Source organism: Cyanistes caeruleus, chromosome 23 (genome assembly GCF_971803275.1).
Source record: "Cyanistes caeruleus chromosome 23, bCyaCae1.hap1.1, whole genome shotgun sequence".
Taxonomy (NCBI): domain Eukaryota; kingdom Metazoa; phylum Chordata; class Aves; order Passeriformes; family Paridae; genus Cyanistes; species Cyanistes caeruleus.
The window spans coordinates 1,978,546-1,993,011 of record NC_141723.1 but is presented as its reverse complement, the minus strand read 5'-3'; the positions used below and the strand labels follow the sequence as shown (position 1 = coordinate 1,993,011).

General features: G+C 46.5%; 1 protein-coding gene across 4 annotated transcripts in view; it reads right to left on the bottom strand.

Moving 5' to 3' along the window:
- The window catches only part of PKNOX2 (PBX/knotted 1 homeobox 2), a 92,661-nt gene extending 81,411 nt beyond the window's left edge, over nucleotides 1–11,250 (bottom strand). For 2 of the 4 annotated variants that reach the window (XM_086861040.1, XM_086861039.1), the window contains exon 1: nucleotides 11,167–11,245. The gene's annotated coding sequence lies outside the window, so the exon portion shown is untranslated. Of the gene's footprint in view, nucleotides 1–11,166 lie in introns of all 4 variants that reach the window. The other 2 variants (XM_086861036.1, XM_086861037.1) reach the window with 2 other exon arrangements.
- Nucleotides 11,251–14,466: the final 3,216 nt, after the last annotated feature.

The following is a 14,466-nucleotide window of genomic DNA, read 5'->3' as shown; positions in this document are numbered from 1 at the left end:
ACGAGCTGCTTTGATGCCCTGGCAGCAAAAGGAGGAGCGAGCTGATGTAAATCAAGCCGGGATGTCAGCGAGGGAGGCGCTGGCCCGAGGCTCAGGTTGCAGGATCCACCGAGGGATTGCGGGGCCGTGCTGGAGCACAGCTATTTTAGGATTGGGGATATCATTTCACCAACAATTCCCCTCAGTTTCATGTGACACAGACCCAGCATCCCTAAAATAAACGGGGACTACACCCCATCTTAAAGGGAATGGAAATAGAAATGTTAAATATAATAACAGGGATCCAAATCATCACTGCCAATGATTTGCCTTATTTTATTTCTAGGAAGGAGAATAAATGCACACAGGGGGAGAAAAGCACTTTGGATTTTGGCAAATATTTGGAAATCTTGTTAATTAATGGTAGAGTGGACACAAAGATGCAGCTGAGATGCAGAGCTTGGGATCACAGAGGGATTTGGTGGATGTTTATATTGTATTTGGGGAGTTTCCCCGTGGACATTAAAAATAAATAAACAAAAACTTTGTACTTGGTCCCTGCCAGTGACATGCTCAGGGTTCCTTATCCAGAGCAGCAGAAAGATGGGATGTTCCATGTGCCAAAATAGCAAAAATTTTGAGGAAAATTGTTATTCACTGATTTTTTTTTTCCCTACTGTGCAATGAGTCGAATGGGGATTTTTTTGGGGCCCAAAATCTCTGATTTAGGATTATCCCAATTCTTGCAGCCATATCACTGCTTAATTTCATTATATATTGAAATAATTTATACATATTTCTAATTGTATTGATTATTATATATATTATATGCATGTATTACATTATGTATATGCTATATACATGATATATTATGTAATATATTTATTATATATTATACTTATTATTATATTTATTTATTAAATAGATTTATTATATATAACATATAACATAATATGTATTGTATTTATTAAATTATGTTATATATTAATACAAATATAGATTTGTTATATTTATTATATATTTATTATATATTTATTATATATTATATATATTTACTGTATTACTATATGTTATTATAATATATATTATTATAATATATAGTATTATAATATTATATATATTATATAGTATATAGTATATAGTATATAGTATATATTATGTAGTATACATTATATATTATATATAATATAATATATATTGTATATTGTATATTTATATATTATATTTTATATATTATTTTATATTTTATATATTATATTTTACATATTACATACATATTAATTATACTATACTACATTATAAAAGCTCATTAACATATCCCAATCTCTTCATTGCAAACTATCATTTATCAGCTGGAAAAATCATCTGCATCTCCTGTGGAAGATCAACATCACTTTTGGCAGCTAAAACTCACTCAGCAGCAAGTTTCAAATTTCTTTTAGACCCCATTGCTGCAGCTTTAGAGAACCCACCTCTGTTTTAGTCCCCTTCCTCGCTTGCAAATGGAATGTAAAGTTTGAAATTCAGCTTGTAACCCAAAAAAAACCCAACACAGGGACAGGGAATTTTCCAGGAAACTGAAAATCCACCGAGCTCATGCACTCAAAGGAGGAGCACCAGGAGTGTGTGCACGTGTATCCAAGCAGTGTTTTTCCCTTGAAATCACCACTGGCATGTTTAGCTGGCATCAGAAAAGTTCTTTTCCTTTAGGATTGTATGACCAGGCTGATCACCAGCTGCATTTTGCTGTGGGGGACAAGATTTTCCCCCCTCCAAAACTGCCCAGCACTCAAGCTGCTCTCATGTTTCATTAAAATTATCAACTGATTGATAATTTTTTATTATAAATCAACCAATATTTTTATTATAAATTAATAATTTTCTGTTATAACCTGACCAATCCATTACTTTCTATTACAAATCCATCAATAATTTTCTACTGTAAATCAATCCATAACTTTTTACTATTAATCAACCCACTATCTTCTATTACGAACCAATCACCAATTTCCCATTACAAATCAATCAACCCACGATTTTCTGCCCCCAAACCAGCCAATAAATTTTTATTACAAGCAAACCAACTCATGACTTTCTATTACAAGTTGATCCATCGATAATTTTCTATTAGAACCCAATCGACCTTTGGCTCGCGAGCGGAAATCAATCAATCAATCGGGTTTTATTCCGAGTCCATTTGAATTTAATTGAAATTAATTAGCTCCCGGGGCCCCCACACCCCCCCCAGCAGGTATTTATAGCCACCATGTCTCATCCCCACTGCCCTCAGCCCCGGTCATTAATTAAATTAGCACAAAGAGGGGTTTGTTGAGCGCTCCAGCCTCCCGAAGTGGAGCCGGAGAACAGGAAACAAAGGCTGGAATTCTGTCTGCTCGGCTCAGGGGTGCTGCAGCAGGGCATGGGGTGCCCCCACCCCACAGCAGCCGTGCCATGGGATGGGGGAGCAGCCCCCCAAGATGTAGGATGGATGATGGAGCAGCCCCCCAAGGTGTGGGATGGATGATGGAGCAGCCCCCCAAGATGTGGGATGGATGATGGAGCAGCCCCCCAAGGTGTGGGATTGATGATGGAGCAGCCCCCCAAGATGTGGGATGGATGGGATGGAGCAGCCCCCCAAGGTGTGGGATGGATGGGATGGAGCAGCCCCCCAAGATGTGGGATTGATGATGGAACAGCCCCCCAAGATGTGGGATTGATGATGGAGCAGCCCCCCAAGGTGTGGGATGGATGGGATGGGATGGAGCAGCCCCCCAAGGTGTGAGATGGATGCGATGGATGGACCAGCCCCCCAAGATGTGGGATGGATGATGGAGCAGCCCCCCAAGATGTGGGATGGATGATGGAGCAGCCCCCCAAGATGTGGGATTGATGATGGAGCAGCCCCCCAAGGTGTGGGATGGATGGGATGGAGCAGCCCCCCAGGATGTGGGATGGATGGGATGGAGCAGCCCCCCGAGGTGTGGGATTGATGATGGAGCAGCCCCCCAAGATGTGGGATGGAGCAGCCCCCCAAGATGTGGGATGGGATGGAGCAGCCCCCCAGGATGTGGGATTGATGATGGAGCAGCCCCCCAAGGCGTGGGATGGATGGGATGGAGCAGCCCCCCAAGATGTGGGATGGATGGGATGGGGAGCAGCCCCCCAAGGTGTGGGATGGATGGGATGGAGCAGCCCCCCAAGGTGTGGGATGGATGATGGAGCAGCCCCCCAAGATGTGGGATGGATGGGATGGAGCAGCCCCCCGAGGTGTGGGATTGATGATGGAGCAGCCCCCCAAGATGTGGGATGGGATGGAGCAGCCCCCCAAGGTGTGGGATGGATGGGATGGAGCAGCCCCCCAAGGTGTGGGATGGATGGGATGGAGCAGCCCCCCAAGGTGTGGGATGGATGGGATGGAGCAGCCCCCCAAGGCGTGGGATTGATGATGGAGCAGCCCCCCGAGGTGTGGGATGGATGGGATGGGATGGAGCAGCCCCCCAAGATGTAGGATGGATGATGGAGCAGCTGAGTGATGAGAACCTCACTAAAGGAATTAAATCCCACCTTGCAGCAGGTCTCACCCCATCACTTCGATATTTACACTCAGGGCACCCCAAAGCAGAGGCTGGAACACCTCAATTCAGCCACTTCCCAATCCTTGAGCCATTCCCAACTTATCACAGCCCTGCTGCACTGAGCCCCTCTCCAAGCACAATTAACTCAGGGTGGAAAAGCTCCCAGTAATTCCTGCAGGGATAACAGCACTGGGAATTTCTCTGGCTTTCCCCCTGTTGAGCCAAATCCCTGTAAAAATGGATGCAGGGAAAATAACAACGATGTCTACCTTGAGATAACCTTGGCCACTTGCCAGCTACTCAGCTATTAAAGATGCTACTAAATCGCTTTATTTAGTGGTTTTAGCATAAATATTCTCACCAGGACCTTCAGCTCCACTGTTTGGGGTGTTAAAATTTAAAAGGGAAGGAAAGGGGAAAAAAAAAAATCAACCTTCTGGAGGTTGTTTAGGCAAGGAGGAATGATTTAGCACGGTGCAGGGTGGGATTAAGATGGCAAAGGTCAGGCTGAAAAGAAGGAAAAGCTCCCCAACAGCAAGAGGTGGCTCCTGGTATGAGGAAAAAAACACTGGAAATGCTCAAAAAGAGTGAAAAGCAACTTGATAAAAAGTGATGGTTGAGACAGTGGGTTTGTATGGGGGAAAATTGTGGGAATGGGGAATTTGGCCAGGAGGGTTCCTGGTCTGGGGGAGTCACAGCCAGGAGCTTGAAGAGCATCACTAGGAATGGACAAGTGTTGGTAAAAATCCATCAGGACCCCTAAAACTGCACAAGTAGCCCCAAATTTGGATAAGCACCCAAAAAAAAATGTAGCAGCATTGCTAAAATCAGATGAGCAACACTAAAAATGGGTAAGAATCCCTAAAACTGCATCAAGTACCCCTAAAGCTGGAGCAGCATCACTAAAATCACACCTCAATTAATCATCCCTAAAATTGCATTTATGAAAACTGCCCTGGCATTCCTGAAACTGACACCAGCATCCCTGAAGTTGGATAAGGATCTAAAAAAAATCTAAATCTAAAAATCATACCAGCATCACCTTATAGGAAAATAATCCATTGATACCATTTAGTATTTAATTCATTTAATTTATCTTTAATTATTTACTATTTATTTTTTATTGGTTATTGAGTATGTATTACTATTTATTTTTTATTGTTCATTTTTTCTGATAGTTAAGTTTGTTCTTTACCATGCCACTGCCAAAGTGGCCCACTTCATTATTTTTGTTTTAGAGCAATTAATTAATTACAGGAGTTATGAGACGTTGGATCTGGCAGCAAGATAGAAAGAAACCAATTTCTGCACATAAATGCATTAAAAGACCTTTGCAGGCATTTTATATAAATGGGATTTTCTTGGGATTGAGATAAAAAATAACCAGAATTTATTTCTTTTTCTTTTTAACTCCTCTAACAAAGTTCACCTCCTCAGAATCCAGATTTTGGAGGATTTTTGAATAATTCTGTCTAAACTGGGTGAGTGAGGAGGGTGAGCAAGGTCAGGGAGGGGATGCAGGATGCAGGGAGACCTCCACCCACCATGCCTGAGCCAATTATTTATAATTATTTATTATGAGCTGATGAAGGGATAATAAAATCCAAGATGTGGAGAGGGCTCAGCTCACTCACCAAGAGCCCTCCCTTCAGAAAGAGGCAGCAGGAAGACAGTGGAAATAGGAGGAAAATAGGGAAAAAAGGAGAAAAATCAAGCAAAAAAAGACATTTTTTATCTGGGACAGCATCGAAATCTCCATCCAGGCTCCCAGCTCGGCAACAGGCAGCGGCATTCGGATGGAGAAATTAGCAGCTTGGAACAATAAATTCCCTTTTAAATTTATTGCTCAGGAGCATTAAAAATGTCTAAAGTGGTTTACATCCACCAGCACCGTGGGAATTCGCCCAGGGATCCAGGAGCTGGTAATTGCTATTCCCAAAGTTGCCTTGGAAGCTTCAAGTAGTGTTTAAAAACAACATTTGAAGGGCTTTATAAAGCCATAAAGTGCCCTCGATGTACCTGGGAGTGATGGAGCTGGGAGAGGCTGGTCCTGCCTCCACCAAATAATCCTGGGAATAACTCACTGCTGATCTGGTAATGGGAAAAGAAACTGCTCTGATTCAATATTGGGATTTTTTTATTCCATTATTTGGCCAAGTTTTGCCTTGCTGGTGGGTTGGGGGGGGACAACAGAGAGCCTGGGCTGGAAAATGTTGGGTTTGCTCCTTGGATAAGGCTGGGCTGTCAAAAAAGGTGGGGAAAAAGGGGGGAAAAAGTGAAAAAAATGGCAAAATAGTAAAAGAAAAAATAGAAGTTAAAAAAAAAAAAAAAGGGAAAGAGGAAAAGCCAAAAAAGAAAATTAAAAAGGGCATAAAAAGGAAAAAATAAGAGTGAGAAAGAGGAGGTTGGAAAAAAAGGAAAAAATATCCCCCCTCTTTTTTTAGGGGAGAAGAAAAAAGAAAGGAAAACAAAGAAAAAAAAGAGGAAGAGAGAAAATTTTTAAAAAGAAAATAAGGAAAAATCAAGGGAAAAATAAAACAGCAAAATAAAACAGAAAAAGGGAAATATTTAAAAAGAAGGAAAAAAGGAAAGAAAATAAAGGAGGAAACAAAAAAGGAAATATGGAAAAAAGGAAAAGAAAGGGGAAAAAAGAAAAGACAGGGGAAAAGAAGACAAAGGAAAATAGTAAAAAAAAATGAAGTAGAAAAGGTGGAAAAGGGGAGAAAAAAGGAGACAAGAAAGTGGGAAAAAGAGGAAAATTAGGGGAAAGGTGGGGGGGAAAAAGGAAAACAAAATCAGCTTTTCCTGCCATGGAAAAAATTCCAAGGAGTTCAAGCTCCAAGCCCAGCCTGAAGGAGCTCCCAGGTCCTGGGGAGGCTGAGGCTGCTCCCAATCCCTGCCAGGAATTTCCCACTCCCAAACACATCCTCAAAACAAACATGAAATGGGGGGGAAAAAACAAAATAGAAGCTTCCTATAACTGCTCCAAAATTTGGATTATTTTTAATTGGCTTTCTGAGATTTCTGGCAGGGATCCAGGCACAGCCAAGGAAGGGAAAACCTGGCCAAAAACTGTGGGTTCAGTAATAACATTTTTCATAGTTTTTGTAACACCTTGTTAAAGCCAAAAGCTCCGGATTGAACATTCATGGGCAATTTTTTTTTCCCCCTCAACACAAGTTTCACTTTCTCCTCCACCTGCACCAAAATAATCTGGTTTTTCAGGAGCATCAGTGGTGCTGCACACCTAAACCTGTGGGTTTATGGCCTTTTGGTGATATTTGGGATTCTAATTTGTATGGGAGGGTTGGGACAGGTGGCACAGGATGTTGAAAGATGGGTCTGGAAAATGAAAGTAAAAAAAAAAGTAAAAATGAAAGTCAAATGAAAGTAAAAAAATATCCAATAATGATAAAGCAGGAAAAAATGAAATAAAAATTTAAAAAACAAATAAAAATGTAAGAATAAAAACAAAACTAAACCAGATAATCTAAAATAAAAATAAAATAAGCCAAAAATTAAGTAAGAAATAACATGAAATTAAAATTAAATTAAAATAAGTAATAAGTAGATAACAATTCTGTAAAATTGTAGAATTTAAAATGGTGCTTTGGGAAGTGGTTTAGTGGTCGATTTCACAGCTGGACCCAATGGTCTTGAAGGTGTTTTGCAACCCAACAATTTAACAGACACCAGTTAACCAGTAAACCCAGGCTTTGTGTTGCTGCTTGGAAAAGCCAAAAAAATAGGATATAATGGAGCAGTTGGGAAGTGCTGAGGCCAAATTCCCATCTTATTTATACAGCTGCAAATCACAGCTGGGCAAAGGCAACCTCATCCCACTGGGACCACGGCTCCATCCCACCAGGATCGTGGTTCCATCCCATCCCATCCCAGTTTTCCCATGGGGATTACCTGGAGCACCACCTCAGTCCCTTCAAGGCTGGAGGCAGAGATAAACTCGAGTTTAAATTTAATTGAGGATTAATTCCCATCCTTCCGGATTATTATTTGGAGCTGGCATCTTAATGATCTGACTAATGATGCTGGGAATTAATTTATTTTTGGGCTAATTAGAGGGCATTTGTTAACACCCTCTTTGGTGGTGGCGAAAATTATTTGGGAATCAAGTTATTTGAGAGTGTATGGGATATTAAATGCAACTGGGAATTGTCTGGATCCAGTAAATTATCCCACTACCACCCCAAAAAAGCAGATTTCCACATGCAGGAGTGAAGGAAGGATGGGGAATAACTGGGGGCAGGATGCTGGGATGAATCAGCAGTACCCATGACCTAAAATAAAGAAGATCCTGATGCTCAATGTGGCTTTCCCACCAGGATTGCAGATGCCAAATCTCCCTTAATTTATCCCTAATTGTGGCAAGAGTTTCCTCCCGACTTTAGGAAGTGTGGGCTGTTGCTCCTTGCATCCCTCCCATCAACTCTCAGCTGCCCCATCCCATCACTCTGACTCATTTCACTGATTCCTTCAAGCCACAGCAGCTCCCAGGAAAATAAATTGTGCCAAACTGGGGTGTCCCAGCATCCCGGGTTAATTTTCTCCATGTCTTCAGGAAATATCCCAAGAATCCATCACACAAACCCAGCCAAGGATGTGAGTGGTACCCAGAGGTGCAGTGCAGCCCCTGCATCCCTGAGGATGAGGATGGATGGGTAAAGGATGCTCTTCCCAGCAGGACCAAGCCAATATTTAAGTTTTATGGGAGGACAGAAAAAAAAACCCCTGTTGTCACTCAGAGATTTATAGATGCTGTCCATCAACTTGGAGAAAAGAAGTAATTCAGAAGTTCCCTGGAAAAGCCAAAATCATCCAAAATTCAAAGCTGCCCCATGAGGGTCTTGTTTTATCCTTGAGTCAGAAAAACAGTTATTCCTGATGTGCCAGAGGGGTAAAACATTCTTCTCCCAATACAACTTCATGCATTTAATCCAAAAGAGGAAATTTCCTTTAAAACAAAAAAAAAAAATCCTTGGAAAAAAAGATGAGATTTCCTTAAAAAAAAAAGTGACTTCCTTTAAAAAAACCAGTATTTCCTAAAAAAAGTGTTTCACCTAAAAAAGGAGAAACTTTTAAAAAAAGGCAATTTCCTTAAAGAAAGGGAGACTTCCATAAAAAATAAGATTTCCTTTATTTCCCCCTCCCAAAAACGATGGAGGGAAAATGGAATATGTTCCTGCAAGCTCAGTGGGGAAGCTCAGCATCACTTTTCTCCCTGTTTTTACCCTCCCCCCGTGATATCAGGGAGCATTTAATGTTATTTATAAATATTATAAATATCTAATATTATAAAGATCTCAGGTTAAAATGAAGGGGTTTATGGGCTGGCTTTGGGGGTCAAGGGCTGCAAAGTGCCTTAAAAAGCCAAATTTTGGGATGCTAAGGAGTACAGCATCTCCTCCTCCTGACACCGCCAGCTCCCCTATTAGCCTCTCCTGTAATTAGCCTCAAGCAATTAACTTTTGCTCCTAACGAAGGAATCTCAGTGCAGGGAGTTAAATAAAATAGGAGGGAGGAGGGGGAAAAAAAATAAGGGGGAATCCTGATCCCACCATCCGCCTGCTCCACATAGCTTAAACCCAAAACAAGGTGCTGTCTTTTCACCTAAATCTCCCAAAATGTAATTAATTCACCCAAACCTCTCTCCCCATCCACATGAGGTTGGAAAGAGCCCCCAAAACATCGGACCCCAAAGGTTTTGGGGTGGTTTTTTTTTCAGAGAGTACCAGTTTTTCTACAAGGGGATGATGCCAGCCACACCAAGTCAGCGCTTTCGGAGGCACGATGTCCAAAAGTTTCATCAAAGCCAAGTCCACTGAGCCACACGCTGCTTTTCCCAACTCCAACCCCAGAACCTTTCAGGATTTAAAGGCAAAATAAGTTTAAAAAAAAAAGGCAAATTAAGCCATTTCCTCTCCTATTTTTTGCTTCTCCCCGGCAGACAGCTGTCCCGCATCCCAGCCAAAAATAATCCATCCCCCCCCCCCCTTCCTCAATCTAATCTCCCCGGCTGGGAGTTTGAAAATATCCTGCCGGGTTTAGGGTTTCCCGTTACCCGGTGGGCGGTGAGATAGTGGGAAAAAAGATCCTTGGGAGCGAGAAAAACCGGGAAGAGCCCAAACAAAGAGCCGGAGCCCAAGTTGAGCTTGGACACCTGGCGAGGATTGGGATGGAGAGGAGGGACACCCCAAACCCTCGGCAAAACTTCCCGAGTTGCACAATGCCACCGGCGGAGCAGCCCTCCAGCAGACGGAAATGCAACCAAAAATAACCAAGGATAAATTTCAAATATTAATAATATTAGTAGTATTAATGATTATTATTATTATTATTATTAAGAAGAAGATGTCCCTGCATTGCTGCAGAGCCACTAAAAGGCATCGAGTATTCATCCACCCATGGGGCAGCTGCCGAGGGGTCCCGGGGAGTGTTGCGGGGGGGAAGGGGGTGTCCTGGGGGAAATGGGGAGCTCCGGGAGCCGGCGGCACACGGGGGATTTGGGGGGGCACGGGGGGTTTGTCCCGGGAGAGGCGGCGGGATGCGCCATTCCTGCGGGGCCACTGGAGGCGAGCCCGCAGCGGGCCCTGCGAGCCGCCACCGCTGGCACCGCTGGCCCCCCGGCCCGGAGGGTGCCCCGGGGGTCCCGGGGGGGCACCCCGAGCTCTCTGGGTGCTTCGCAAAGCCGGGATGCTGCAGATAAATCGCCCCCCCACCAACACCCGCTGCAGCCCCCCCAACCCCAGGTGGGGGGGGGACAACTGCCCGGCCACCAAATGCCACCAGCTGGGGGGCTCCGGCCCTCCCCGGGGGTCGTGACCGGCGTGGGGGGCTGAGACCCCTCCTGGGGGGAGCCGTGGCCAGCTGAGGGGGGCTGGCACCCCTGGGAGAGGGCTGCGAGCAGCCAAGCGGGGAGCGCAACTGCTGGGGGGGGGCCGCAGCCCCAGGGAGGGCACCCCAAGCGCTCGGGGGTCCGCAGCCAGCCGGGGACACTGCGGGGAGCGCGGGGGCTGCGACCCCCGGCCGCTTCCAGGTGTCCCCTCCCCTTGCAGGGCCCCCCCGGGGGTCGCAGCCCCCCTAAAAGCTCAGCGAGCGAGCGGCGGGGGGCGGCTGCAGCCAGCCCTGGGGTACGGCCCCCCCAAAAACCCCGCGGCTTCTGCGCCCGGGCAAGTTCTTATGGGGGCCGCAACCTTCGGGGCTCTGCGAGCGCAGCCCGCAATCACCGGACACCCCCGGGATCGCTGCCGTCCGCCGGGGATGGGGAGGAGGGGGTGCACCCCGCCCCGATCGCCGCATCCCCCCGAAACCATCGCGCCCGGCCGAGGGGGGGACGGCGGAGAACCGCAGTGGCACGGCCGGAGGTCAGCCCGCAGCGGGAACCGGACACCGGGGACGGACACCCGCGCTGCCCCGGCCCCGCAGCGCCGGGGGGACGGCGGGAACGGCAAGTTACTTCCCGCACCGGAGGGGATGGGGGGTGGGGGGTGTCCCCGCCGCCGCCGCACGTGCCCCGCCGCCCGCGCCGCTTTGTCCGCCGGGCTCCGCGGCTCCGCCCGCCCCCGCGCGGCGGCCCCGCCGTGAGTGACAGCCCTACCTGCCCGCCAATCTTCATCACACCGACACCGGCCTGACAGCGCGGCCGCCGCTCGCCGCCCGCCCGCCCGCCCGGCCCCGCCGCGCCGCCGCCGCCACGCCACGCCCACCGCCCGCGGGGCCACGCCCCCCACGCCGCGCCACGCCCCCTCGGGCCCGCCCCGCTGCCCGGCCACGCCCCCGGCCACGCCCCCTCGCGCTCCCCTCAGCGCCCCCTGCTGGCCCGCGCTGCTCCCCCGCCCCGCGCCCCCCGCCCCAAACGGAGCCACCCCCCCCGGACCCCTCCAGACCCCCCGGTGTCCCCAGCACAGCGCTCACAGCCTCCCCCGGACACCCCTGCTCCCCTCCAACACAGCCCCAGCACCACATCTGCCTCCCGGCAGCGGCCGTCCCCCGCTTTATTTCCCAAACAGGCTGCCCGTATCACCCCCCAACACCCAGAGCCCCTCCGGCAGCATCTGCTCCCCTCCAGATCTCCTCGCAGCCCTTCCCCCGGGATGCTTTTGCCATCCCAGACAGATTCAGAGCCAGCCTCGGTGGCCTTTGGGCTCCCCTGACTCCCTCGGAGTCCCCCCTCCATCAAGCCCCCAAGGGGGGGTTAACAAACCCGTCCACCCCCCAGCACAACCTTGAAATTTAGGGTACCCAGTGAAATCCCACCCCAAACCCCTCCTGTGCTATTATTCCCCAGGCAAAACACTCTTATTTTGGAAATATCTATTAATTATTGTTAATTTGGGGGATGGGGGGGCTTCTGACAGAGCTCCCCCTGCCCAAATTTTGGTCCACGTGAGACATCAACTGCCCTTCTCTCTCCCAAAGACCTGAAGATGAGCTTTTCCTGGAATCACATTCATTGGATCCACTGGGTCCTACAGCCAAATTTTCCCACATTTCATTGCAAAAGCCACAGGGGTAGATTTTTCTAGATCAGCCTGGCCACAGTTTTTTTTCCTCCCAATTTTCCATCCCCTTCCTTAAAGAAAAATGCCATCAAGAACGGATTTAACGAGAAATGCCGAATTTCTGCCCATTTCCTAAAGATATTGGGTGGGAGACAGAGTCACTCAAAAGAGCCCCAGAATTCCTTTGGAATAGGTCAATACGTTAAGGAATAGGTTAAAGCTGACTCCAAAGAGTTACAGAGGGATGTAGGAGCCATGGATGGCCATGGAGTAGGGATGCAATGGGAAAGGTGAACAAACAAATTCAATTTAAGGCCAGGAACCCAAAACATTTTTATTTTTCCTCTTCAGTTTTCCAGAACAAATGGCCTCTTGAAAAATCAGCATTCCTAAATCTCTCCTTCTAGTTTATCCCAAAAATAAGTCCATCCAGAAAATATTTTCTCCACTGTTTGTACTTCCTACATGGGAGCAGGCTCTAGCACACCCTGATGTCCTTTGGGTTGGCCAGTGAAGAGCAAGGGAAAATAGATGGCTCCCACTTGGAATCCATCAATAAAATAACAGAGAGATGCAGTGGGTGGTTGGGATGAATCCCACCCACCCCCCCCCCTCCAAAAAAAAAAAATAAAATACAGAAAAAAATCCCTGCATTGCATCGCTGAGAAAACCAGCGGGAACTCAGAGCATCCCCCCGGTCCTTCGGAGATGTTGGAATGATTTATAGGAATTTCTTGCCTTGTAAATCAGCCAGCGGGACGTTTTTCCCCTCCCTTATTACTATTCCACAGAAGCGAGCAAAGATGAGGAGCCATAAAGCTGTCGCCGGTTGTTTCAACCAGCTGGGGATGCCAGACAGAAAATATTTCGGGTTTTGCAGAAGCTGTAGAATTGGAAAGAAGAGAGAAGGGGAGGCAGATGGAAAAGCCATCACCGTGATATCAAAGGACCACTGGATCATCCACACTTGGCATCTCATCTTTCTTGCATCTCATCTTGGAAAACAGGGATGTAAAAAGCAGGCACATGTGGGGCATATTTTAAGCTACATCATTGCCAAAAATATCCCAAAGCTCAAAATTTTAGGGTCCTCGTGGTGCAGGGGTATTTCTTCTGGAGCCAGCAGCAACAAGCTCCTCACATTCGTTCCTCAAGCATCCCAAGTTCATTCCTCAAGCATCCCAAGTTCATTCCTCAAGCATCCCACATCTGATCCTTGGATATCCCACGTTCACTCCCTGGGCATCCCTCATTTATCTTCCCCAATTTGTTACCAATTGCCAAAGCAATTCCTCCACTGGTTTTAGAATCCCACTTTTAAACTCCAGGGAAAGTATGCAGGCCCAGATTTTTCCTTCACAAAGGCAAAAGCTTCTTCTTCCCTGGAGAGGTTTTTCCAGAGGTTAATTATCATCAATTATCATCCCTGGTTAAAAAAAAATACATTTCCCAGTTGGATTGGCCACTTCATCACCCAGCCGTGGGAGCTTGCTGGAGTTTTTGGTGACAAATTATATTTTGCTCACACTCAGTCTTGTAGTTCTTTTCCCCAGAAAAAAAAACATCTTTCTGCTGCAACAGGCCATTACTGAGTGATTTTTTTTTTTGAGCCTACAAACCCTGATCTCCAGGATCCTGCATCCCTACTGAGAAGAGTCTGGGTACCAGCTCACTTCTTCCCACCCTGGGCTGCAGCTGGAAGGGATGTCCAAACCCCAAAACCAGGAAACCCTCCTTCAGACACCTTTATCCATCCCTATCCCAATCCAGATTGCTGGAAACCCTCCCTGAAATTAAACCCCCTTTACTTAAAATTCCCCCAAATTCTGGGGGTTGTGCCTTTTCCATGCCCCAGACTGGAGCATGGGCACCTCAGGGAGATTTTTTTTGCATGTGTGAAATCTGTGTTTTAAATATATAATTGCCACAAACTCACTGGCACTTATTCCAGAGGACATGGATGGGTCCTTTCCAAAAGAGACAAGTACTCAGAGCAGGTTTGATAAAATATTAAACATTTGGCAAGAGCAGCAACATACATAACCAGCAATATTTACATTTTTACATAACGGGCTTCAGGAGAAAACAAATTACATAAAATATAGAGGTTTAGTCTCCGTCATTTCACTGCTCCTCCATAAATAATTCAATTCTCTTTCCAAGATTGTATTATTGCTCGTGCTGGATTTGTCTAAGAAAAACTGTGACGGGATTCTCTGCAAGATGCAGAAAAGCAAAACCCAGTAAATTATTCAGTGATAGATGTTTTTTTTTAAAAAAGGAAGGTTTTGGGGACATTTCCACGAGGCTGAGCCTTGCTTCAACCCTGCAGCAGGTTGGAGGGGTCCAATGTCCCTTCCAAACTGCTTACAGGGAGGATGTCCAACTCCTCAGGA